The sequence below is a fragment of the Oncorhynchus tshawytscha genome, linkage group LG04 (assembly GCF_018296145.1).
Source record: "Oncorhynchus tshawytscha isolate Ot180627B linkage group LG04, Otsh_v2.0, whole genome shotgun sequence".
Lineage (NCBI taxonomy): Eukaryota > Metazoa > Chordata > Actinopteri > Salmoniformes > Salmonidae > Oncorhynchus > Oncorhynchus tshawytscha.
In genome coordinates, this window is record NC_056432.1 from 17,924,206 (window position 1) to 17,951,347 (window position 27,142).

Here is a 27,142-nt window from a genome sequence, read left to right on the forward strand (position 1 = left end):
AAGATATTTCAAATCAGGTAATGGCAAATTTCAATCTGAAGGAAGTCCATGCCTTGGAGTGATTGACATTCATCAGAAATGTATTCTAAAGTTCAGGAAAACATCAGGGATGGTAATGTTTGTCAAGCAATCTTTGTGGAGAATGAATTCATTTCCCCAGTCATCATGTTCAGATTCATCACTCTCTTCTAACGAGTCCGACAAAGCCTGTATGCGTCGTAGATGGAAACCGACACGTGTTCTTGAGAGGAATGGAACGGAGTCGATAATAGCTCCAACCATTCTAAAGCTGGATCCAAATTCATTGGATCAATTTTTTTCAAGGTGCTCTTGAAACCGCTGTTGCCGCTACCTTAGTCCCAGGTGTTTATATCTAAAGGTTACTCATGTAACCACGGTTCTATGAACTAGGAGGCGTTTGCAGAACACATTCATTCAGATTATTGCCGCGAGCTGCCAATTAAGTTGTCGAAAGATGCATGCCTCTCACAAGGCGCACAAAGACTATGGCTTGTTCTAAAGTAACCCAAGAAAGGGAATTTAATATCGTAATTTGCTCCAACGTCAGACATGAATGCCAATTATTTGTCTGTGTCTCATGTCAATATTTTTAATATTCCCACGCCCCATAAAAATAAAATATGTTGACTGTTTTCTGCTCTGAGATCGTCTGCTGCTTTCTGTCAGAGCCCTGAGTACATTCCCTGGAGCCCGATACAGATGGGGGTTCTGGGCTCGTCTCGTTGCCCTCAGCAGCAGACAGCCATCTCATCTTTATCACTCCAGATTTTGAACTAATCTGTTTCTCCCCCCTCGGCCTCTCTTCATAAATTGTCATAAATCATCTCTGAACTCTGACCACGGTCGCACAGATGTTTTCATAAAGAAACAAGGAAAAGCTACAGACAAAGAACTGTCCAATATCCAGACTAAATTGCAGTTGCGAAACTAAAATGTGTTTGTTTTCTTTCACATTTTAATAATTTAGCACAGTGGTTCCCAACTTTGATCAGTTATTGTACCACCAACTGTATTTTGCTAGTACTAGTACCCCTGGTTGGGAACCACTGATTTAGTAGACACTCTTATCAAGAGTGACTTACAGTAGTGAGCAGGGGTTGGAACCACTTCAGGGAACAGAACCGAAAACGGGTTGGAACTGGTTCTGGGAACAGAACCGAAAACCGGAAAATAACGTTTTTCAAGAAATTGATCCATACTGTTCCAGAACAGAACCGTTATTTTTTTTATTTTTTTTTGTGCCACAACAAAATGCAACAAAGTACCTATGCAAAAAAGCCATCTGTCACTCAGAAACGTATTCCTGTGTTTGCCTGCAAGCACAAAATCTTTACCTGTGTGTGTTTAGGCTACCTGCCCCTCCCCCCTCCGAAGCATAGGCCTAGTTATTATGTTTCTTGTTGGATTTATTAACTACAAAAAGGTTAACCTGTTCATGTTTTTAATTCTGGTGCGGCTCTGCACACACCAGCTTGTTAGCTATCTCGCTCAAGCTGTTTAGCTAGCTACCTCCAAGGACATTCAAAGTTCCGCCATAGAAGCTGCTCATCCTAGGTATAATTCAGATAATGCATGTCATAACAAGATGCCCAGCGCTTCAAGTCTCCTCCTCAACCATCTCTCGCTCTTTCCCCACCTGCAAAATTTCAGTCGCATCTTGCGCCATAGGCTACACTTGTCTGTCCATCCTGCATGTAAACAACTAGCTTGCCTGCTCTGTCTGCACTGATTGATGAAGTCATTTAATGAGCTAAATGTAAAAAAAACCTGTTGATTTCACAGGTTAGAAAAGGAACAGAAAGGAATGATATAAACCATTACTTTTTGGGGGTTCGAACCAATTCTGAACTTGATTTTGCTGGTCGGAACAGTGGAACGAAAAAAAAAAATAGTTGTTCTGAAACTTTTGGGAAGTAATTTTGTTCCAACCCCTGGTAGTGAGTGCATACACTTTAATACTTGTTTTTCTTTTCGTACTGGTCCCCAGTGGGAATCGAACCCACAACCCTGGCATTGCAAGCGCCATGCTCTACACACTGAAGAATACTGGACCGTGTGACTCGTTTTATCTCCCCCATTCCCATATCTGTCTGTAGGTTAATCACTTTAGTAGTTATTTTTACTTAGCATTAATACTCTCTTCTACCAAGTTGTAGTAAGAGCACAGTAAGTCCGAGCCAGGAACAAGGACTTCTTATCTAAGTCATTGGTTCTCAGAATACCTCGCCTCTCCTTTTAGCTCAGATCCTTCAGCGCTACACTCTTACAGGTTTTACACTTCTCAACATCTAAGCTGGGACTGTGAATAAGTACAGTGAGAATGAAGTGGAAATATATGGAATAAATGGTTGATAATTCAGTGACAAGAACATAAATCAGTAGACTTCAAAGCCTCTCTATGATCTCAGGTCGCAGGGCCTTAATTCATGTTAGTCACAGGACATGCTTAAGCATAATAATCAATTATTCCACCATATCTATTTATATCAAGCTGTAATCCTAACACAGACCAAGTTCATTAAAACTAGTCTGATTGCAATGAAGGAGTTTTGAGTAATGGCTGCTTTCATGCCACCCACAGCAAGAGCCCTCTGTCACAGTTGGAGTTCAGCTTGTGGCTTGGTTTCCATTGTCGGCCATTATTCTGAGCTAATTGCATTATTTGTTGGTTTGTTTTACTTTTACAACAATAAAACAAATCACGTTTATCTCCGAAACTGATGATTATTATGTAGCAAAACCCAGGTCTAATGGAGAGAGTGGGTAACTCAGAGTCCGATAGCCCAAATTTAGCCTGCAATAGTAGCTGAAACAATCTCCTCTTTTTTCAAGTGCTCTTCATTTTAACAAGTATCATCTAAAATGATTTTGTCATGGTAACGACAAACTCATTATGTTTAATCCACTAATTGCTAACTACCTCCACAATTGGTTGTAATTGCGTTGGAGACATGGTCAACCCTTCGATTGGATGCAGAGCAGGCCTACTCCTCCCTTCATCGGACAAAGGCCAGAAATACAACACAGAGCACTTAAAAATCAACCTCCAAAACACACACATAAACATACATGCACGCACAAACCCATACCCTTTCTCTTAACAAGGTCCATTGCGCTTCCCCAAAGCATCCAGTACTTTATTAACCAGGGGTGGTTGCCATGGCAATTAATCACTGCAATCCCCGTCAGCAGTTTTTAGTCAAATGGGCCCTGATGTTTGTTTGTTAATGGAGCAGTAAACAACATCTATTACTTCCTCAGCAGCTCCCTCCCTCCACTCTGCTCTGCCAGCACCTGGACCATTCAACATGCACACCACGTGACATCAAAAGAAACAAATCTGCTCCATTTAATAATACCAGAAATGCTGTTCCCTTTAAAAATACATGTCTGTTTTTTCTATCTGTAATAATCTGCCGGATTGTGCTGTTAGAGTGTAGGTTGGAGTTCCATATAAAAGTAGTGCTATCGGCACATCAAAATGTATGGGGATGGCCAGTTTGGAGCAGCGAGCTGCGGTTAGCACCGACACAACTACACAATCATGGACAATTTATTGTGTGTTCAGACCAAATGCACAGCGACTACTGTGAAAACTCATGTCGGGTGTGAACGAGTACTATGGAGGAGGTTTGTGTGTGTGTGTCTCTGTCTGTAACTGTGAGTGTGTGTGTCTGTCTGTAACTGTGAGTGTGTGTGTCTGTCTGTCTGTAACTGTGTGAGTGTGTGTGTGTCTGGGCCCAGAACAAACCAAACCCCTTTGAAGAGTGCACAGCTCAAAGGGCTGGAGAGGCAATCCGAGAACTTCACAGGCACAGGGGAAATTGCCTTGAACCTTGAGGTGTATGAAAGTGCAATTTGTGTCCCATCTGTTCTGCTTCGCTTCCATTAGGCAGGAGGGTGCTCTAAGTCCAGGGAGGACAAAATGCCCATGGTAGGGTCCTCTGGGTACACAAAAGCACTCCTACATTTCATTAGCCAAATATGGTATCGTCTTCCCCCCCTATATTATTTGGAGCTTTATATGTTATTATTTCAATTCTGTTTGTAGTTTTCAAGATAAGAGTACAGTGCATTTTTAGGTTGGGGAAATGTTTCAAGAGGTAGGCTCTGTTCCTTTGTGTGTGTCTGTGTCTGAAAGAGGAATTAATGGGGTTGTGGTAAAAAATATATATATATTTCCTTACTCAATTGACCACCTACTATATGGGGAGAGGTGAAGAGAGAGAAAAAAGAGAGACAGAGACAGACACAAGGCCTCTTTTGTGAAGAGTCCCTCCGCAACATCAGAAAATCCTGTCTCTCTCTCTCTCTCTCTCTCTCTCTCTCTCAGGACAGTGCAAAGTGACTGAATTGGCTTCCTTAACTTTGTGCCCTTTCTTCAGATAGATTTGCATGACAGAAGCCAGGAGGGTGTGTTGCCCGGGCAACGGATTGCCTCCATTTGCAGTTGGTTACTAGAGGAGGCTGAGGAGCTGAAGCCCATGGTATGCGGAAGGAGACAGGCCCCGAAAGGCCACATGTTTGTTAGAGCTCAGAGAATAGAAGACAAGCAGGCACAGGTAGGACTCAACCAGTGCCCGAGCACCTGCCCTTTTGCCTTCCTATGAAAAAGTGCCCTTGCAGCTCATGGATTGTACAATCTTTATGATTTACTTTTACATTTTACTTTGAGTCACTTTTAAATGTTTTAATTTGAAATGTAACAAAGTGCATATCAAACTAGCTAATTTCATAATCCTCGGAAAATGTCCCCTCCCGCACTTCAGCCCCAAGCATGCACTCGCCTGACTTCTGCATGCAGTGGCCACTGGCTATGGACACCGTGTGGAGAGTTTGAATACTGGTAGGCTACATTTCAGTTGGATCTGTCATATGGGGGGCAGAGAAGGGGGCAATTTCACTGCTTGTTTGTAAGAGGCAGATGTCAGTAGCACCAGAACAAACTAAAATCAAGTAAAAACGAGACAGCTAGCTAGCAGATTCACATCCTCATTCCATTCGCTATGATCAGCTGATAGCTACTATTTTCCCAATGTCAATAATAGTCATCTCTAGACTAGTTACTAGGAGTCACTGGCACTTACTTGGTTACAATGTGTGATGGGTGATTGTGAAGGCATATAAATGTTGACATTTTGGCTACAAAGACAGTTGGCATAGTATGAATTTAGAATTATGAAAGTCGATTTTATTTTAGGGCGGAGTGGCATGTTAGGGGCTTGAGCACCTGCCTCCTCCAAATCTCTGTGCATGGCCCTGAGGACAAGTGTATGACACTGACAAGAGGACTTTGTACCTTTGGTGACATTTCAAATTAAATTGGGTCCACATCTCTATGGGAACTGCATTTCATGATATACAGTATTTATGTATTTTGGTACAATGTTCCACTAAGAGATAACCAGACCAACAGGCCCACTCAGGTTTAGTACATTAGTGAGTATCTTCTGTCACTATAGATACATTCAATTTAAAATGGAGAAAATGGATATCAAAATGGAGAATCATGTTGCCCCTTGGATGCTCTCATACATAATCCAATCCAATTCCGTTGACTTCAGTGAGCCGCAACCAAAGATTTTCATACAATGTGATATATTCACCTTCATGCGGTAAATCAACATGTCTGAGCGAAAAACATGTCTAAAAATATATCCTTGAGTCAAACCCATATGTATCTTCTTTTTCACCATTATGGCATCGCAACAGAAACACAACTTACCTCTTTCTATGTTCTGTGAGGTGAGACACGCTTTTCCGAAGAACCCAATTAAGAGGAGGTAGGGATCACACGCACTACCTCTGCACCGGGGGAATTAGCGAATCATAATAGCGGCTTTCAGGGAAATGCTCATTTCAACAAATTGATTTCCAGGTGTGAAACCCCGAGCTGCCCCAGGACGCTGCAACACCTAAATCCCTCTTCACACACATATACCTGGCGCTAATTCAGAGGAAGAGAGAAAATGGATGTGAAATAGAAATAGGGATGCATGCATGGTAAGGGATGAGGCAGAGTGGTTGTGTGTGTGGTTGTGTGTGTGGTTGTGTGTGTGGTGTGTGTGTGTGTGTGTGTGTGTGTGTGTGTGTGTGTGTGTGTGTGTGTGTGTGTGTGTGTGTGTGTGTGTGTGTGTGTGTGTGTGTGTGTGTGTGTGTGTGTGTGTGTGTGTGTGGACGATTTAGCACCAAGGTCTACATGGAAGAGAGTGCATACCGGCCCTCTCCTGCCAGCTGTGAAACAAATGGCTTCTAAATTGAATAATGCAGTCTGCGGGAGAAAGAAGTGGGATTTGCACACAAAGACTGACTGACAGATGGAGAGAGGGGAGGCAGCCAACCTCAGAGTTGTTGGGAAGGGAGGGTTGAGGGACAGTCAAATGGCAAGATAGATTCATAGATTGGCAGGGTCTCACAGAAGACAGGATAATAATTCACCAGGGAAAGAAAGGAGAGATTTTAGGGTCAGAGTTGAACAGGAGGAGGAGGTGGAATGATACTGAAGATGGAGGTATAGGTAACTGCCAAAATAAAGGAAACACTTGAGTAAATGAGGGATACAAAGTGTATTGAAAGCAAGTGCTTCCCCACAGGTGTAGTTCCTAAGTTAATTAAGCTATTAACATCCCATCATGCTTAGGGTCATGAATAAAATGCCCAGTTGCCCATTATTTTGGCTACCATGGCTAAAAGAGATCTCAGTGACTTTAAAAGAGGGGTCTCAAAGAAGGATAGGGGGTTTAAAGAGTTTGTTTGTGTGTGTGTGTGTCAGTCACTAGATCTCAACCCAATTGAACACCAATGAGAGATTCTTGAGTGGCGCCTGAGACAGCGTTTTCCACCAAAACACCAAATTATAGAATTTCTCGTGGAAAATGGTATTGCATCCCTCCAAAAGACTTAGACACTTGTAGAATCTATGCCAAGGTGCATTGAAGCTGTTCTGGCGGCTCGTGGTGGCCCAACACCCTATTAAGACACTTTATGTTGGTGTTTCCTTTATTTTGGCAGTTACCTGTATGTTTAATTCAGGTAACACTAGTCAAGATCCAGTGCTGAGAAAAATAGATAAAAGAATTGCAGAAAATGTCAATGCGCTAAAAAGATAGAAAAGAAGAGCAGGAAAGGAGAGGGGGAGAGAGGGGAAATTAAGGTACATATGGAGAGCATATGGATACTACACAGAGAAAATAGAGGAGAAAGAAAAGTGAGGGAAAATAACTCTCATTCTTCTCAGAGAGACAGATGCCAGTGAAGTTCTAAACTCCAGGGTTGTGTTCATTATGCACCAAATGGAAGAAAAACAGACTGAAAGAGGGAAGGACTATCTGGACTTCCATTTTACATTTTAAAATGTTTTTAGACATTTATACAGTGTGTCCTAATGAACATGACCCAGCACACCACACAACAGAGGTGAACAGCATTTTCTAGATGATGTCTCCAAGATAGAGACAGTGGGATATGATGGAATGAAAATTAGCACCTGGCTCTCCATTATTCAAAAAGCTTATTTGAGTCTTTCTTTTTTTAGGGCAACATCAGCTGAATAGCACAAAATAACTCTGGGAGTCAATTATATCCTGTGAAATGGGAAATTGACTATTTAATTGTACAGAGCCCCATCCTGTAACCATTTCTAATTTACTGCTGCTTGTTTCAACTGGGTTCCCCCTTGTGTGGTGATTGCATGTTTCTTTTCTGCTCCGGCTCTTTTGCACTCCACCCCAGGACCCTGATTCTAGCCCCGTTTCTCTGCCCTCATTCGTACTTTAAGTGCTTCGTTTCCCGAAGTCCCACAGTGCTTGTTGGGCCCCTGCCAGTGCTGTTCATTGGGCACCGAATGGAAGAAAGAGGACTGAAACATGGAGGGACAACCTGAGTCCGATAAGAAATACACATTTTCCTATTGCAAAATTATTTAAAAACTTTTCCGTTGTGCACGCTAATGAACACAACCTTGATGTATCTTTGGAAAGTATTTCTAGTGGCACAGTCATCTTAGATAATATTCTAAATGTTGTTTAGTTTGTGAGCTTTCCATCAATTTAGCACAGAGCCTACGCTAGGATAAAAAAGGAGCCAGCAGTGTCATTTTAGTCAAATTCTTCCAGCTTCATTCAGCATCATGGAAAAATGTTGAAGAATAGATATAACAATGTCATCAGGGCCTGCAACAATGTCTCCATCATCATCATCATCATCAATGTTCTGTAATGAAAATGTTTCACACCCAGTGATGATGCTTTAGGAGCACATATCTCCCAAGCAATGTGATCCAACCTAAACGATAATACATTACTCTGCAGATATTTAGAAGTGTGGTCAGGGAGCCTAACCTTCATAGTTAGTCATTCCATTCTAAACTAGGACAATTTGTGAGGAAGGAGATTGAGGAGAAAGTATTAATTGAACCAAGAGTCAAATGAGACAGTTCAGTGTGTTGATTGGCTTTCCTGGAGAAAGTGTTGGAGTGTTCTAGAGAGAGAGAGAGAGAGAGAGGTTGTCCCTAATGTGATTAGCTGTCTGCTTGAAATGAAACATGTGCCAATCATGAAACCAGGGACAAAGTAACGCATTGTCCTCCGCATCCCCTGCAGATCTTTCTCTGTTTATGACAGCTTTTGTTCGGCCTATCATCTACAGCCCTGTTTTTTCTTTTTTAGAAAAACAGAAGAGAGAGAGTGTAGAAACAAGAGAGTGTTGGGGTTGAGAGGGGGAGTGTAGGGGAGTGGTGGGGGAGAAACGAGAGAGTGGTGGGGGTGAGAGGGGGAGTGTAGAAAAGAGAGAGTGGTGGGGGTGAGAGGGGGAGTGTAGAAAAGAGAGAGTGGTGGGGGTGAGAGGGGGAGTGTAGAAAGAGAGAGTGGTGGGGGTGAGAGGGGGGGTGAGTGGTGGGGGTGAGGGGGAGTGTAGAAAAGAGAGAGTGGTGGGGGTGAGAGGGGGAGTGTAGAAAAGAGAGAGTGGTGGGGGTGAGAGGGGGAGTGTAGAAAAGAGAGAGTGGTGGGGGTGAGAGGGGGAGTGTAGAAAAGAGAGAGTGGTGGGGGTGAGAGGGGGAGTGTAGAAAGAGAGAGTGGTGGGGGTGAGAGTGTAGGGGAGTGGTGGGGGTGAAAGGTGGGAGCACTCAAATCCCAATGGCTCCAGGGGGCTGTCAGAACTGATAGAGCACTATAACTTGCCAACGGAGGTGCAACACTGAGGACGGAGCTGAGCGAAGGATGATGGAGCCTGACTGACGGAGATAGAGGAGGGCGGAGGGGCAGAGGGAGGGTGGGAGTCTAAGGCCGACCACCTTTTTAACGGTTAATGAACAAATCGAAGCAATACCAAAGACGGTGACAGTTACGTATATCTACAAAAGTCTACAAATCATTGATGAAGTTTTATAAGATATCAATAACACTACTGAATAAAGCACCTAGTTAATACAGATACTCACTACTAACAATAATGATAACTGGTAATTAATACTCAATATTATATTATGCTTATTATATTCATATTACATTTACATTGGGCTTCTATGTTTTATCATATCCCACCATTACTGTGTTATTTTGGGAAGACAGCAAGAGTAACAATAGTAATTGGTGCCACTGTTTTGCCAGGTTTCTGTATGAAGAGGGCCCTCTCACCTGTCACATCCACCAGTGGCATGGAGGTATCAGGGAACAATGGCCTTGTCTTAGAAGAGAGGTTTGTGAGGCTTTCATAATGAACAAACGAGGGTTTGGGTATATTTGTTGGTGACACTGCCAAAAACAGCTGTTGCTTTGGTGATAAAAAAACATTTTGAGGGTTGTTTATTTGAACCCTGAGACAGTTCAGATTCTTACGCGCAAAACACCCAAGTCAAGTCCATTCCACCCCTAATTATAAACATTTTAGATGTTGACATAGCTTTCTGAATTGTTTGTTAAAAGTACTTTACCTAATGCCTGTACAGTGTTAGCACATTATGTCTCTAGGTTATGTGTTCAACAATACAGAATATAGAGAAGAGGTTGCATTTAAGGACCTAGAGTTGAAGTCGTAAGTTTACATACACCTTAGCCAAATACATTTAAACTCAGTTTCACAATTCCTGACATTTAATCCTGGTAAAAATTCCATGTCTTAGGTCAGTTAGGATCACCACTTTATTTTCAGAATGTGAAATGTCAGAATAATAGTAAAGATAATTATTTATTTCAGCTTTAATTCCTTTCATCCCATTCCCAGTGGGTCAGAAGTTAATATACACTCAATTAGTATTTGGTAGCATTGACCATTAAATTGTTTCCTCCTGACAGAGCTGGTGTAACTGAGTCAGGTTTGTAGGCCTCCTTGCTCGCACACGCTTTTTCAATTTTCTACAGGATTGAGGTCAGGGCTTTGTGATGGCCACTCCAATACCTTGACTTTGTTGTCCTTAAGCCATTTTGCCACAACTTGGGGTCATTGTCCATTTGGAAGACCCATTTGCGACCAAGCTTTTACTTCCTGACTGATGTCTTGAGATGTTGCTTCAATATATCCACATAATTTTTCTTCCTCATGATGCCATCTATTTTCTGAAGTGCACCAGTCCCTCCTGCAGCAAAGCACCCCCACAACATGATGCTGCCACCCCCATGCTTCACGGTTGGGATGGTGTTCTTCGGCTTGCAGCCCCCCCTTTTTCCTACAAATATAACGATGATCATTATGGCCAAACAGTTCTATTTTTGTTTCAGACCAGAGGACATTTCTCCAAAAAGTATGATCTTTGTCCCCATGTGCAGTTGCAAACTGTAGTCTGGCTTTTTATGGCAGTTTTGGAGCAGTGGCTTCTTCCTTGCTGAGTGGCCTTTCGGGTTATTTCAATATAGGACTTGTTTTATTGTGGATATAGATTCTTTTGTACCTGTTGACTCCAACATCTTCACAAGGTCCTTTGCTGTTGTTCTGGGTTTGATTTACACTTTTCGCACCAAAGTATGTTTATCTCTAGGAGACAGAACGCGTCTCCTTCCTGAGCGGCATGATGGCTGCGTGGTCCCATGGTGTTTATACTTGTGTGCTATTGTTTGTACAGATGAATGTGTTACCTTCAGGTGTTTGGAAATTGCTCCCAAGGATGATCCAGACTTGTGGAGGTCTACAAATGTTTTTTTGAGGTCTTGGCTGATTTCTTTCGATTTTCCCATGATGTCAAGCAAAGAGACACTGAGTTTGAAGGTAGGCCTTGAAATACATCCACAGGTACACCTCCAATTGACTCAAATTAAGTCAATTAGTCTATCAGAAGCTTCTAAAGCCATGACATCATATTCTGGAATTTTCCAAGTTGTTTAAAGGCACAGTCAAGTTAGTGTATGTAAACTTCTGACACACTGGAATTGTGATACAGTGATTTATTGTCACACCCTGACCATAGTTTGCTTTGTATGTTTCTATGTTTGTTTGGTCAGGGTGTGATCTGAGTGGGCATTCTATGTTGTGTGTCTAGTTTGTCTGTTTCTGTGTTTGGCCTGATATGGTTCTCAATCAGAGGCAGGTGTTAGTCATTGTCTCTGATTGGGAACCATATTTAGGTAGCCTGAGTTTCACTGTGTGTTTGTGGGTGATTGTTCCTGTCTTTGTGTTTTGCACCAGATAGGGCTGTTTTGAGTTCTCACGTTTATTGTTTTCGTTAGTTTATTCATGTATAGCGTCTTCATTAAAGAAACATGAATAACCACCACGCTGCGTTTTGGTCCTCCTCTCCTTCACCACAAGAGAACCGTTACAATTATAAGTGAAATAATCTGTCTGTCAACAATTGTTGGAAACATTTCTTCTGTCATGCACAAAGTAGATGTCCTAACTATAGCTTGTTAACAAGAAATTTGTGGAGTGGTTGAAAAACAAGTTTTAATGACTCCAACCTAAGTGTATGTAAACTTCCGAGTTCAACTGTATATAACCATGTAGGTTACAACGGATGTATCCTTTGCTTTGTATTATTTTTTTCTCTCTGTGTGTTTTTTATTTGTTTTTATTTATCTTGGCAAGTCAGTTAAGAACAAATTCTTATTTTCAATGACAGTGGGTTAATTGCCTTGTTCAGGGGCAGAACAACAGATTTTTACCTTGTCAGCTTGGGGATTCAATCTTGCAACCTTTCGGTTACTGGCCCAACACTCTAACCACTAGGCTACCTGCTGTTTTACGGTGTAAAGCAGTAAACAGTTTTTAGCGCTTTAGTACTGTGCATGAAGGAGGTTGACGTTTATTGGGATGAGTCTTGTCCTGGAGGCAGATCTGAGCAACTTCTTCTAGATGGGCAAGTTGCACCTTAAAGACTGCTGCCCTATGTACATTGTCATTAAACACTGGTCACTTGAATAATGTTTACATACTGTTTTACCTACTTCATCCTCTATTCCAGTCAAGGCTCATCCTATATACAGTGGGGCAAAAAAGTATTTAGTCAGCCACCAATTGTGCAAGTTCTCCCACTTAAAATGATGAGAGAGGCCTGTAATTTTCATCATAGGTACACTTCAACTATGACAGACAAAATGAGAAAAAAAATCCAGAAAATCACATTGTAGGATTTTTTATGAATTTATTTGCAAATTATGGTGGAAAATAAGTATTTGGTCACCTACATACAAGCAAGATTTCTGGCTCTCACAGACCTGTAACTTCTTCTTTAAGAGGCTCCTCTGTCCTCCACTCGTTACCTGTATTAATGGCACCTGTTTGAACTTGTTATCAGTATAAAAGATACCTGTCCACAACCTCAAACAGTCACACTCCAAACTCCACTATGGCCAAGACAAAAGAGCTGTCAAAGGACACCAGAAACAAAATTGTAGACCTGCACCAGGCTGGGAAGACTGAATCTGCAATAGGTAAGCAGCTTGGTTTGAAGAAATCAACTGTGGGAGCAATTATTAGGAAATGGAAGACATACAAGACCACTGATAATCTCCCTCGATCTGGGGCTCCACGCAAGATCTCACCCCGTGGGGTCAAAATGATCACAACAGTGAGCAAAAATCCCAGAACCACACGGGGGACCTAGTGAATGATCTGCAGAGAGCTGGGACCAAAGTAACAAAGCCTACCATCAGTAACACACTACGCCGCCAGGGACTCAAATCCTGCAGTGCCAGACGTGTCCCCCTGCTTAAGCCAGTACATGTCCAGGCCCGTCTGAAGTTTGCTAGAGAGCATTTGGATGATCCAGAAGAAGATTGGGAGAATGGCATATGGTCAGATGAAACCAAAATATAACTTTTTGGTAAAAACTCAACTCGTTGTGTTTGGAGGACAAAGAATGCTGAGTTGCATCCAAAGAACACCATACCTACTGTGAAGCATGGGGGTGGAAACATCATGCTTTGGGGCTGGTTTTCTGCAAAGGGACCAGGACGACTGATCCGTGTAAAGGAAAGAATGAATGGGGCCATGTATCGTGAAAAAAAACCTTCCATCAGCAAGGGCATTGAAGATGAAACGTGGCTGGGTCTTTCAGCATGACAATGATCCCAAACACACCGCCCGGGCAACGAAGGAGTGGCTTCGTAAGAAGCATTTCAAGGTCCTGGAGTGGTCTAGCCAGTCTCCAGATCTCAACCCCATAGAAAGTCTTTGGAGGGAGTTGAAAGTCCGTGTTGCCCAGCAACAGCCCCAAAACATCATTGCTCTAGAGGAGATCTGCATGGAGGAATGGGCCAAAATACCAGAAACAGTGTATATAACAATGTATTGAGATAAACTTTTGTTATTGACCAAATACTTATTTTCCACCATAATTTGCAAATAAATTCATTACAAATCCTACAATGTGATTTTCGGGATTTTTTTTTTTAATTTTGTCTGTCATAGTTGAAGTTTACCTATGATGAAATTTACAGGCCTGTCTCATCTTTTTAAGTGGGAGAACTTGCACAATTGGTGGCTGACTAAATACTTTTTTGCCTCACTGTAACTACTGCTGTACAAACTTTTTATATTCATATTTTGTCCATACTGTCTATACACACCATTATATATTTATATTCCATACTGTGACATTGCTCGTTCTAATATTTATTCATTTAAATGTTTTGGGGATTTGTGTGTATGGTTTTATATTGTTAGGTATTACGGCACTGTTGGAGCTAGAAACATAAGCATCTCGCTGCACCTGTGATAACATGCAAAATATGTGTACACTACCAATCAAATTTGATTTGTATGCAAAGTCAAAATTGGCTATATTGTAAAAATGTATAAACCAAAAGTGTGCTTTTTGCCCTTTAATTTAGGGTTAGGGTTAGCAGTATTATTAAGGTTAAGGTCAGATTGTATGACTTTGTGGCTGTGCCAGCTAGTGACCACTCTGCAGAGCTGCCTCCAGAATAAGATTCAAAACGAGAAATGCTAACCTGCATATACGACATCCATATGGATGGCTATGCCTTGACAGCGATGAAAGCACAGCTACTGTTTTATGAGTGTAGAAAGGTTGCATGACATTGTACACCTCAGGCGAGAGGAGTCACACTGTGTGCTACTGATCACAAGTCAAGTCACAGGAAAATCACTTTGGATACCAGACAAAAACATGTCAACAGTGTGCCATTAGTACATCTGAAGCAAAAGTATTTACACAATGCAAGCATATATGTATTCATTTATATTCAAGGGAGTTGAAAGACAAATGGGTGTAATATCCTGGGACAATTCAACCCACTAGGTCAGTCAAAACCTTCATGAACAATTAAGCAAGACATTTCAAGTTGAATATCACACTGGAATTTAATTATTTTTGAGAAATATGTTACTATTGTGAGCACTGATGATAAAATAGGCATTTGCATTACTGAAGACTACATATTTGGATGTGATCTAATTCTACTGTAAGCCAAATCTATTCAATGTAAATACATGTACGCTAACACCGTACCCGACCTGCAATCAAGCATCCTGGATACAGCATCACTCATATCATGGCGTGTACTTCCCATCAGTACTTAAGTGTGGTGATCTTGGTTTACAGGGATTCGGTAGTTGATTTTCCCTGATCACCCCTTAGCAATGTCGCACATGCATGATCTGGAACACTGAAAGCATCACTGTTTCCAGAAACTGTTTCCAGGCTTTACAGCTCACAAGTCATCAATAGCGTACCTCATCCAGACTGATCCATCCACACTCTCTTTTTCAATCTGGTACTTTTTGCCATTGCCCCACCCCTGTCTACCTTCCTTACCCTGTCACCCCCCACCTCTGTGTCCCCTAACCACTTGACACCTTTTCAGATTCATCCCCTTCAGTTGGCAGACAGCGTGTTTCACCCGGGGGCCACGATGCAGTGATCCCGGCCCAAATCTATGGCAGATAAATCAATGCTATCTCTTTTTTCCATGCCTCTGCCGCAATCGATTTTTTTTTTTTGCTGTTACCTTGCTGTTTGTGGAGACTTGAACTTTGTTCAATTAAACCCCAGTTCACTTTGCCCGGGAAGCTAATTGTAACAGGGCAAGTTTTGCATTTGAGTAACAGACAGAAATTCTAGCCAGATCTTAGACTAACAGTATTTATGAGGTTCCCATGAAAAAAAGGATCTGCACAACTTTTAACTGGCCTGGGACGTGATGTCTTCAGGATGTAAGACTTACTCCCACTAATGTTATTGCAAAGTTGATATACAATTTCTGGATCAAAGATAACCTGTATCTCTTGCAATAAAAGATCTCTCTTGCAAAATACATTGTATCTCAATGAGACTAATCTGGATCAAACGTTTTCAAATACAATGGGAAACCACAGCCACCTCTCTAGATTTACAGTACCCAATATACTGTAGGCCGGATGGCCACTCAAAAACTAAAAGAGAAATTGCTGTAGCAGTACCCAGGCCATTTTTGTTTAATCTCATTGGGGAGAAAACAACAATTGATAGCCTGGGTTACCAGTGCATTGCATGGGGGAAGTTTTGCGTTGCGTGTGGCACTGCTTTGTTGTGCAATACTTCCAGGTCTCTTGGCAGGAAAATGTTCAATGTGATCTGCTGGGCCTATCATCATGCATTTAGGTCACAGATTCAGGTATCATTAGTAATGATTTCCAGCCGATGCACAAGCTCAGACATAATTTTTTATAATATATATATATATATATATATATATATATTTAATATAGCCGCAAAGAAAATGATTCACAGTGATATTGCCCTTGTCTCCTGCATAAATAATTAATTATTGTTATGTTCCCTCATGGTGACTTGGGGGATTGGAACGGCTGAGTGTTTTCACAATGTATTTGTGTCCAATCTTCTCTGTATTGGGTGTACTCTAATCAAAGCAGATAGTAAACATGTTTTGAATATTTGTTGAGATTCAACAGCTGAGTCATCTGCTTATCAACTAATCAAATGACTTGTATGCATGCCTCACTCGGGCACAACAGCAGTACCCAGGCCAGTATTTTCAATTAATAAGATATTGCGTTGATTGACTGTAGCGGCGGCTGCTGATTGGCTAAATACCCGGGGCGTGAGGTGGTTGAAGTTGTCAACAAAGCAGCATGACAGTAATATGATGCCAAGTTTTCAAACTACCGGTAGTTTCTTTAAGATATATAAAGCGATCTGTGCATTTAAACAACAGCATAAATCCTATTTTACTTTTGCATGTCAAAAACCGAATGACCAGTGCTGCACATGCTGTCACTGTTTTGAACAGATTAGATTATACTATTTAGAACGAGCAGCCAACTCGCGTCACTAACAAACAAGTACACCAGGGACAACGCAACAAGAATACAGGTGAAATAAGTGAAAACACATTATCTGACTGGGGATAGCTAGCTAACATAACGTCAGAAAGCATGATGTGCTAGCCAGTCAACTTTCATTCTGAAATAACTGACTAAGTTAGTCAGATATTAGTTTAGAAGAACTTGAAATTGGCATGGAGCTAACTAGCTAGCGAGCTAGCTATAGCTTGCTAGCTACTTATCAAAGGTAACTAAACTATACACTACATGGCCAAAAGTATGTGGACACCTTGTTGTCGGACATCTCATTCCAACATCATGGGCATTAACATGGAGTTGGTCTCCCCCTTTGCTGCTATAACAGCCTCCACTCTTCTGGGAAGACTATCCTCTAGATGTTGGAATATTGCTGCGGGGACTTGCTTCCATTCAGCCACAAGAGCATTAATGAGGCCCGGCACTGATATTGGGTGATTGGGCCTGGTTTACAGTCTGCGTTCCAATTCATCCCAAAGGTGTTTGATGGGGTTGAGGTCAGAGCTCTGTGCAGGCCAGTCTGTATGGACTTTGCTTTGTGCAGGGGGGCATTGTCATGCTGAAACATGAAAGGGCATTCCCCAAACTATTGCCACACGCTTTACACCACTCCAGCCGACGCTTGGCAATGCATATGGTGATCTCAGGCTTGTGTGCGGCTGCTCGGCCATTGAAACCCATTTCATGAAGCTCCCAACGAACAGTTATTTTGCTGATGTTGCATCCAGAAGCAGTTTGGAACTCGGTAGTGAGTGTTGCAACCGATGACAGAAGATTTTTACGCTCTATGTGCTTCAGCTCTAGCAGGGCAAAAATTGGACTTGTTTGAAAGGTGGCATCCTATGACGGTGCCACGTAGAAAGTCACTGAGCTACTCAGTAAGGTCATTCTACTGCCAAATTGTGTCTATGGAGATTGCATGGTTGTGTGCTCGATTTTGTGCACCTGAAATAGCTGGCTGAAATATGGCTGAAATAGACAGAATTTGAAGGGGTGTCCACATACCTTCATATATATATAGTGTAGCTGGTTAATTTGACCAACAAAAATCTACCAAACTATGTCTCAATGTTTCTCAAAATTACTGTAGCTGCCTAATACATGTTGTCATGCTTTGTGATACACCCAGTTGTATGCTGTTTAAGTCCACACAACATGTCGCCCTGTGACCTACAGTAGATCCTGATATACAACATGGGGGGAACAATAAAATTGGCCATGCTTTTTTTCTCTACCAGATCTGCGATGAGAAGGTTCTAGCAAGTGTATCCCGCTGTCCTTCGACTCTTATTGGATGTAGTCCAGTTTATCAGGTCCCAGCCTGCCATGACAGTTATGATTATTTATTTACAAGTTAATTAACATTTGCTTTAGCACCATCTGTACCTGATAGACCAGATCTAGTCCCACGTGCGAGAGATTCATCACTGGGAGGAAGACTAGAGCAGACCCAGAAGTTGTGACTGAATGGACACACATTTGAGGGCCCCAGGATGGTCCATTTACTTTGTGCAGTTATAATTTATGCTATGAAATCCTACTATTTCATTGGGGAAGTTCCTCCTCATAGCAAATAGCTGGCAAAACATTCCAAGCAATGTCTGCACCACCTATGTGCCCATGGAGGCGGAGCTGCTGCTTCTGCTGCTGCTGGCAGTCACTGAGGGGCAAAGTAGTAAGTAACTGAACAGTTTGTTTTGAACAATATATTTTTGAAATAGGAAAATGTACACATTTACCACACGTTTATGAGCATTTATAACATAATTATATAATATATGTTATTTTTTTATAAATACATTTTGGGGGGGACCAATCACAAGTGGGGTGCCGCCCCTAGCGCCCGAATGAGCAGACTGCTGCTGATTGACTTGCTGGATTCAATGGACACAGTTAGTTGAGACAGGATTTTCTCTCACAACCCATCCAGGTACTTCGATAAAGGAAGCAGCATGACAACTGGAGGCTGACTAGAAGGGAGGAACTATCAGAGTGGTTAACTATGGATTCTCAGAGAGTAGGCTATTGTCCAGTCTCAGACGACATAAAATACCACATGCCATATGTATCCTCCAGAAACCTGTTACTCTTTAGCCTACTGTGCTTTAAGAGGCTAGCATCAAAGTGAAAGTCATACAGAGTATTTTCAAAGGGAAGAGCTAGGACAGCTAGCAACATAACATGGAGTTGCCAGGAGCAGAAGGATTGGTGAGCGATCAGATAGGGCAGAATTGATGACCTGGCTCAGGATGGATTTCTGGGAGAGCGGGCTGCCAGAGCGAGGTAATACTTTCAGACTCTTATCGGCACTGGCATAAGCTGAGTGCTGCATCACCCACTTCCCAGCGTCAGCTTATTATGAGAGGCCATGATGTGATTGCCTTGTACTACTTTTGTGTGTTTCAGCAGGGTCTGTCTGTGTGTGTGCTGGGCTGGCTGGACAGAGTGGGCTGGTGCTTGTGGAGATGGCCTCATGTCAATCATTACAAACTCCATGGAGCTCCCAGCAATCAATGTAGAATGCATTTTTTTGCAAGCAGAAATCCAATTACGGATAGTCTAGAAGCTGTTAGGGTCCAGAATAAAAGTTCAAAAAGACAGAGTTAGTTATTTAATGTCCATCTTTGTTGTGGATGATACATGTAATAAGATGTCTTAATTAAAGTATTGTTGAGATGCGAAAAGTTAACAGTGTTCTCAATTGTGGGCTGGGTTGCTCTGTCCCATGTTGTCAGGCTTTACCTATATGGTGCTGACAGCAACAGGCTCTAGCATTTGTTTGATTGTGAACACCATGAGACAGTGGTGGAAAAATTACCCAATTGTCATACTTTTGTAAAGTGAAAGTGAAAGTCACCCAGTAAAATACTACTTGAGTAAAAGTCTAAAAGCATTTGCCATTAAATATACTTAAGTATCAAAAGTAAATGTAACTGCTAAAATATACTTCAGGATCAAAAGTAAAAGTAGAAATCATTTCAAATTCCTTATATTAAACAAACCATTATTTTGTTTATTTTATTCTATGGATAGCTGGTGGCAGATTCCAACACTCATTTAGAAATGGAGCATGTGTGTTTAGTGAGTCAGCCAGATCAGAGGCAGTAGGGATGACCAGGGATGTTCTCTTGATAAGTGCATGAATTGGACCATTTTCATGTTCTGCTAAACGTTCTAAATGTAATGAGTACCTTTGGGTGTCTGGGAAAATGTATGGAGTAAAAAGTACATTATTTTCTTTTAGGAATGTAGTGAAATAAAAGTAAAAGTTGTCAAAAATATAAATTGTAAAGTACAGATATTTTAAAAAATACTTAAAATGTAGGTAGTAGTTAAAATATTTTTTACTTAAGTACTTTACACCACTGACTATGCACTATAATGCAGCTTGCTAAGGCTTTTATTATAAGGCCTATAATAAAGGCTCATGAGTGGCGCAGCGGTCTAAGGCACTGCGTCTCAGTGCAAGAGGCGTCACTACAGTCCCTGGTTTGATTCAAGGCTGGATTGGGAGTCCTATAGGGCGGCGCACAATTGGCCCAACGTCGTCCGGGTAGGCAGTCATTGTAAACTGGCTTGCTTAGTTAAATAAAGGTTACATTTAAAACATTGGCATATAAAGAAACGTAAATCAATGTATTCCGTTTATTATAGGGTCTATAATAAACGGATGTACATGTCTTACTTATAGTACAATGTTCAGTTGAGTCGGCTAGACTGAATCTCTCTGCTTTCTAGGCAACTACTTATTTCACTGACTAGGATAAACCTTTCCGCGATTAAACAATGTGGTTTCAAACTTGACGCTGACAACGTCACCGTGGTAACGATCCTCAATTATCAATGATTGGCTAACCCGTGGGAACGTTTCAATTCCCTCAGTACAATGATTGGTTGGTGGGCGGTTTAAGGAGCGGTTAGAGTCTGCATCGTTCCGGGTTATTGTCAGTTTCGGCAGCTTTGCACAGGGAGAGGACCGCATCCTGAATAGCAGTGAGCTGCCTTAAACATCCAAATATTTATTCGGACATTATCAATATTGCTTGGTATTTAGATCAAAGAGAAGGTCAACGCAAAGGAATGTTTGGAACTGGTTTTGTCACCTCAATTGGAAATTAGAGTCTATAATCGGGAGGACAGACGTTTTGCGAGAGGCTGTAGACAGACATCGCCGGAGAAAGTGTATGCCAAAGGATTTAATAGCATCTCTTATTTCTCACAACTGCATTTGTTTCAAAGTATTGGAATCTGCACGGTTACTCTGTGCTACAGACAACGTTGTAAACATTTTGTTTAGTGGACAAATTCAGACTGATTAGACTAAATAGGTGAACCACTGACCTATATGCGTAATTGCTTTGGGGAACCATTCGCATCCATCAATTCTTTTGGATTGAGAATTTCGTCTTGTGACAAATCTTTTTGGAAATATTCACGGGGAAACGAGGAGAAGAAATGACACGATAGCGGATCATTTTACAGGCTAGTTTCGGGGGGCGAAAGGTTGAGTATGATATGCGTTAGGTGAGAGCACAGTTTAACGGGAGAGACTGACACGCAACACTCCTGAATTTGTCAACCTGTTATTTCCCAGGCTTTGAATTCACGGTCATTCAGCCCAGGAAACGAAACGCATCAGTTACAATAATATTGTTCATTGACGGAAAGAGCAATTCATTTAACCATTTGGTTTTTCAGTTTGGAATCTGATTCACTGTCTGAAAATGTGCATGATACTGAAAGGGGGAGAATAAACTGTATTGCTGTTGATCAACAACGGGTGGTTTTTGGATTTTGGAGAGCGGAATGAAACCTATCTGATTTATCTCTGGACCGCAACGTTCTGAAGCAGACTACTCATCGCCAGCTAACCTGCATGGAATTCTAATCTGCACTACGAAACAATTTATGGTAACTAGCCTATTTTATCTTCAGGTATCAAAACTATAGTCATACATTTATCGCATGCGTAATTTGGGAATTGTGTTGCTGCTAATGGCAGCCGGGGTCATTCGGCGACATGTCTTCATATCATAATTGATGGATGGAGTGTAAGAAAGCTGGCACATTGCATAACAATTGATTGATAGTATTGTAGGAAAATAGAATGAGGATGTAAAATGCTGAGTCTACAGTACAGAGATGTTGAAATGACTGGGGTAGGACAGGCTATAAAACCTGTTTTTCATGCGTAGCCTAGGCTAACCTACAATAAAGGACATGTTGTAAAATCGATGTCAGTTACTTAATGGATTTAGGATCTGCTTTGACGTGTTGTATTTGTTCTTTTCAAGGATAGGGAGCAATTGAGTATATTGTCAGAAGTATTCTACACAAGGAATTATTTTGTGTATGCCCCCATGTGTCATATTATTTTTAATGAGCGGTGGGTGAAGAGTTTCAGCGGCAATTAATGATTTTCACCCCCAAGTATAACTGGCTTAGTTTCTTTAAATAGTTGATGACATTCACTGATGTTGATTAAGGACGCGCTTAGATGTGATCTTCCTCAAATGAACGAGCATCACCAGTGCGTAATTCCTCAGAACTTTTCATTTGGAGCTCGGTGTCATAGCCTATGTTCTATATAGCCATTAAGTACAGGCTATACCCAAGTACATGCGACACACACAATATCAGGCTACTGTAAACAGCAGGTGCTGACCTGGAAAAAAGTACATATTTTTAATCTGTGTAGGATGTAACATGGGGACCATCAGGCTACACACATGCACCTCTTCAGCGACCAGAAGACACACACACACAAACACACTGATAAGCAAAGGGGTTTATTTTTTTCCTGTGAAATTCCTGGAGTTTGTGGCTAGTTAACAGGCCTCGATAATCCATGTATTCATAGACCACTATAGGCCAGGCCTCTGCTAAAAGTATCTCTGCATTGTTTCAGTGGCTGGATAGTGGAGTACAGTACAGTGGACTTTACCCTGGTCCCTTACTTGCTCATTGATAATCTTACATGGGACCCCTCTACATCTAGGGCCAGGCTCCTGGAGTCGCCAGTCCTGTACAGCACTTGCCATACCATAGCACAGCGGCTGCTTGCTAGTATTGAGTAAAACATTGGGTGGGTAGAGCCGCCTCATTTACTTCCTACACTCAGCCCTATGACCTTCTGAGCAAATTGTGCTCATATTAGCCCTGAGACTGCTCCTCACCTAAACAAAAAGTCCCCCTAGTATAATGCGTGCCTTAACTCAACATTATGGTTGGGGACGATAGGGTTAGCTACTGGAGCTAGCAGGACAGCCTAATATGTAGACCAGTGAATTACCTCTTGGATTTAGTCTTAGCTCTGTTTTAATTTTGGGGGGCTAAATATCATGACTCATAATGCCTTTCTGAAGGCTGAATGTGTTTTACTTTGATTTGGGATTTTAATGTAAAGTAGGCCTAAGTAGCCTGGCAGTTTTTATTCAAAACAGAAATAAATATACAATCTGATTTGTTTTTTTGGTCACCTCATTTGCAGGATTCTAAATCCATACAGGAAATCATTAAAGCAAGGTTTTTGTTGTTAAAACTAAAAGCGGTGCCATCCAAACTCAACTTTATGTTGGGTGAATTTGATAATACTAGCCTATGTTTCATACTCCGTCTTTGATTAAATGCCTCCCAAAACCATCTAAAAAGCATAACACATTTTATACTGTTGCCTGAACTTTCAACAAGTATCCTTCTTAATGTGCAAAGAGTTGGTTGAAGGACAGATTTAATTTTGGCTAAGATATTAAAGCGGAAGTAATATACTAAGCAAGCCCAGGCACTATATCAATTTTCAACACTGAAATACTATTTCAATTTGATTGATTGATAGCATTGAGGTGAATGCTCTGTACTCTTTGCTTATTAAAACTGCCGTCTTGAGTGAATAAGTAAGGTTTGCTCATGAATATCTTCATAATAGCTTCACTTTAATTTCCTGTTCTATGTATTAATATTATTTGAATCCCAAAATGGTTTGATTGTCTTAATGCCGACCCAGAGACGACAATACCGAACTACGGTGTGTGCAATGCCACTGCAAACATACCTTGGATGATATACACTACTGTTCAATAGTTTTGGGTCACTTAGAAATGTTCTTTTTTTTCTGAAAGAAAGGCAATTTTTTTTGTCCATTTAATATAACATCCAATTGAAACAGAAATACAGTGTAGACATTGTTAATGTTGTAAATGACTATTGTAGCTGGAAACGGTGGATTTATTATACTTTTTTTATGGAATAACACCAGTCTCAATGTCAACAGTGTAGAGGCGACTCTGGGATGCTGGCCTTCTAGGCAGAGTTGCAAAGAAAAAGCCATAACTCAGACTGGGCAATAAAAAGAAAAGATTAAGATGGGCAAAAGAACACAGACACTGGACAGAGAAACTCTGCCTAGAAGTCCAGCATCCCGGAGTCGCCTCTTCACTGTTGACATTGAGACTGGTGTTTTGTGGGTACTATTTAACGAAGCTGCCAGTTGAGGACTTGAGACGTGAGGCGTCTGTTTCTCAAAATAGGCACTCTAATGTACTTGTCCTCTTCCTCAGTTGTGCACCGGGGCCTCCCACTCCTCTTTCTATTCTGGTTAGAGCCAGTTTGCTCTGTTCTGTGAAGGGAGTAGTACAAAGCGTTGTATGAGTTTTCAGTTTTTTGTCAATTTCTCACATGGAATAGCCTTCATTTCTCAGGACAAGAAAAGACTGACGAGTTTCAGAAGAAAGTCTTTTTTTTCTGGCCATTTTGAGCCTGTAATTGAACCTACAAATACGGATGCTCCAGATACTCAACTAGTCTAAAGAAGGACATTTTTTAAATGGATTCTTTAATCAGAACAACAGAGTTGCAAAATGTTTTTCTAATGATCCATTATCCTTTTAAAATGATAAACTTCGATTAGCTAACACAACGTGCCATAGGAACACAGGTTGCTGATAATGGGCCTCTGGATGCCTATGTAGATATTCCATAAAATATCTGCCGTTTCCAGCTACAATTGTTAATGTTGTAAATGACTATGTCTACACTTTATTTCTGATCAATTTGATGTTATTTTAATTAACAAAAATTCTGCTTTTCTTTCAAAAACAAGGACATTTCTAAGTGACCCAAAACTTTTGAACGGTAGTGTATATATAAAAAATAATCTGCTCTGGTTTATCTTCAATAGATATTAATTTCTAAGCTTACTGTGCCAGCTTGATTATTTGTGATTTGAAAAAATTATATTTACAGAAATGTAATGGCATATTTGTTTTCCAGAGAGGCATTTAGTTTATTCTGTATAGGATATATTTTCATTAAATTATAGGTAATGGAAAGCAGGGATCCTATCTTGTGGCTCAGCTTCCACAACCACTGACAATAAAAGTTGCTTCTTTCTTTGCAGGAAACACATTTAGGCAAAACATTTAGTGACACATGAACCTTTTCTCTCAAAGGCATCCAAATAGCATCTCATTTAGATATTGATCTGAGTTCCTGTTACTGTTATTTTGTTATTTCTTTTGCGCTTTGTGTAACTTATTTTTTAACTCACCGTGTACATAATGTTGCTGCTACCGCCTCTTATGCCCGAAAATAACTTCTGGACATCAGAAAAGCGATTACTCACTGCGAACTGGAAGAAACTTTGTCCTTTAACGAGTCCGACCAGAAAGATATCCTGCTTTCACTGGAACAGGCCCAGACCCAGGACTTTTGCGTGAAGAAAAGACGCCGGAAAAGGGGTAACCGATTGGGGATCCTTCTGAGAATCCGGAGGTGAGCAAGTAAACTCCCAATGCCTTCCATTCTCCTTGCTAACAAGCAATCTTTAGAAAATAAAATTGAAGACCTACTACTAAGATTTTACTACCAATGGAACATTAAAAACTGTAACATCTTATGTTTCACCGTGACGTGGCTGAACGAAGAAACAGACAATATAGAGCTGGCAGGATTTTCCATGCACCGGCAGAACAGAGACGCTACCTCTGGTAAGACGAGGAGTGGGGGTGTGTCTTTTTGTCAGTAACAGCTGGTGCGCAATGTCTAATATTAAAGAAGTCTCGAGGTATTGCTTGCCTGAGGGGGAGTACCTTATGATAAGCTGTCGACCACACTATCTACCAAGAGAGATCTCATCTGTATTATTCGTAGCTGTCTATTTACCACCACAAAGCGAAGCTGGCACTAAGACCGCACTTAATCAACTCTATAAGGCCATAAGCAAAGAAGAAAATTCTCACCCAGAAGTGGCGCTCCTAGTGGCCGGAGACTTTAAAGCATGCAAACTTAAATCAGTTTTAACAAATTTATACCAGCATGTCACATGTGCAACCAGGAGGGAAAAAAATCCTAGACCACCTTTAATCCACACACAGAGATGCATACAAAGCTCTCCCCTACCCTCCATTTGGCAAATCTGAACACAAATCTATTCACCTTATTCCTGCTTACAAGCAGAAACTAAAGCAGGAAGTACCAGTGACTCGTTCAATACGGAAGTGGTCAGATGACGCGGATGCTACACTACAGGACTGGTTTGCTAGCACAGACTGGAATATGTTCCGGGATTCATCCAATGGCATTGAGGAATACATCACCTCAGTCATCGGTTTCATCAATAAGTGCATTGATGAAGTCTTCCCCACAGTGACTGTACGTACATATCCCAACTAGAAGCCATGAATTACAGGCAACATCCGCATCGAGCTAAAGGCTATAACTGCTGCTTTCAAGGAGCGGGAGACTAATCCGGACGCTTATAAGAAATCCCGCAATGCCCTCAGACAAACCATCAAACAAGCAAAGCATCAATACAGGATTAAGATTTGAATCCTACTACACCGACTCTGCCACTCGTCGGATGTGGCAGGGCATGAAAAATATTATGGACTAAAAAGGGAAACCCAGACGCGAGCTGCCCAGTGACGCAAGCCTACCAGATGAGCTAAATGCCTTTTCTGCTCTCTTCGAGGCAGGCAACACTGAAGCATGCACGAGAGCACCAGCTGTTCTGGATGACTGTATGATAATGCTCTCGGTAGCCGATGTGAACGAAACCTTTCAACAGATTAACATTAACAAATCCGCTGGGCCAGGTGGATTACCAGGACGTGTACTCAAAGCATGCGCGGACCAACTGTCAAGTGTCTATACTGACATTTTCAAACTCTCCCGGATTGAGTCTGTAATTCCTTCATGTTTCAAGCAGACCACCATAGTCCCTTTGCCCAAGGAAGTGAAGGTAACCTGCCTAAATTATTACCGCTCCATGGAAATCATGTCAGTAGCCATGAAGTTCTTTGAAAGGCTGGTCATGGCTCACATCAACAGCATCCTCCTGGACACCCTAGACCCACTCCAATTTGCATACTGCCCC

At 41.4% G+C, this 27,142-nt stretch overlaps 1 protein-coding gene across 2 annotated transcripts in view; it reads left to right on the top strand.

Moving 5' to 3' along the window:
- Positions 1-20,719: 20,719 nt before the first annotated feature.
- The window catches only part of LOC112247890 (protein FAM222A-like), a 68,079-nt gene continuing 61,656 nt past the window's right edge, over positions 20,720-27,142 (top strand). For both annotated transcript variants that reach the window (XM_024416710.2, XM_042320395.1), the window contains exon 1: positions 20,720-21,681. The gene's annotated coding sequence lies outside the window, so the exon portion shown is untranslated. The remainder of the gene's footprint in view (positions 21,682-27,142) is intronic.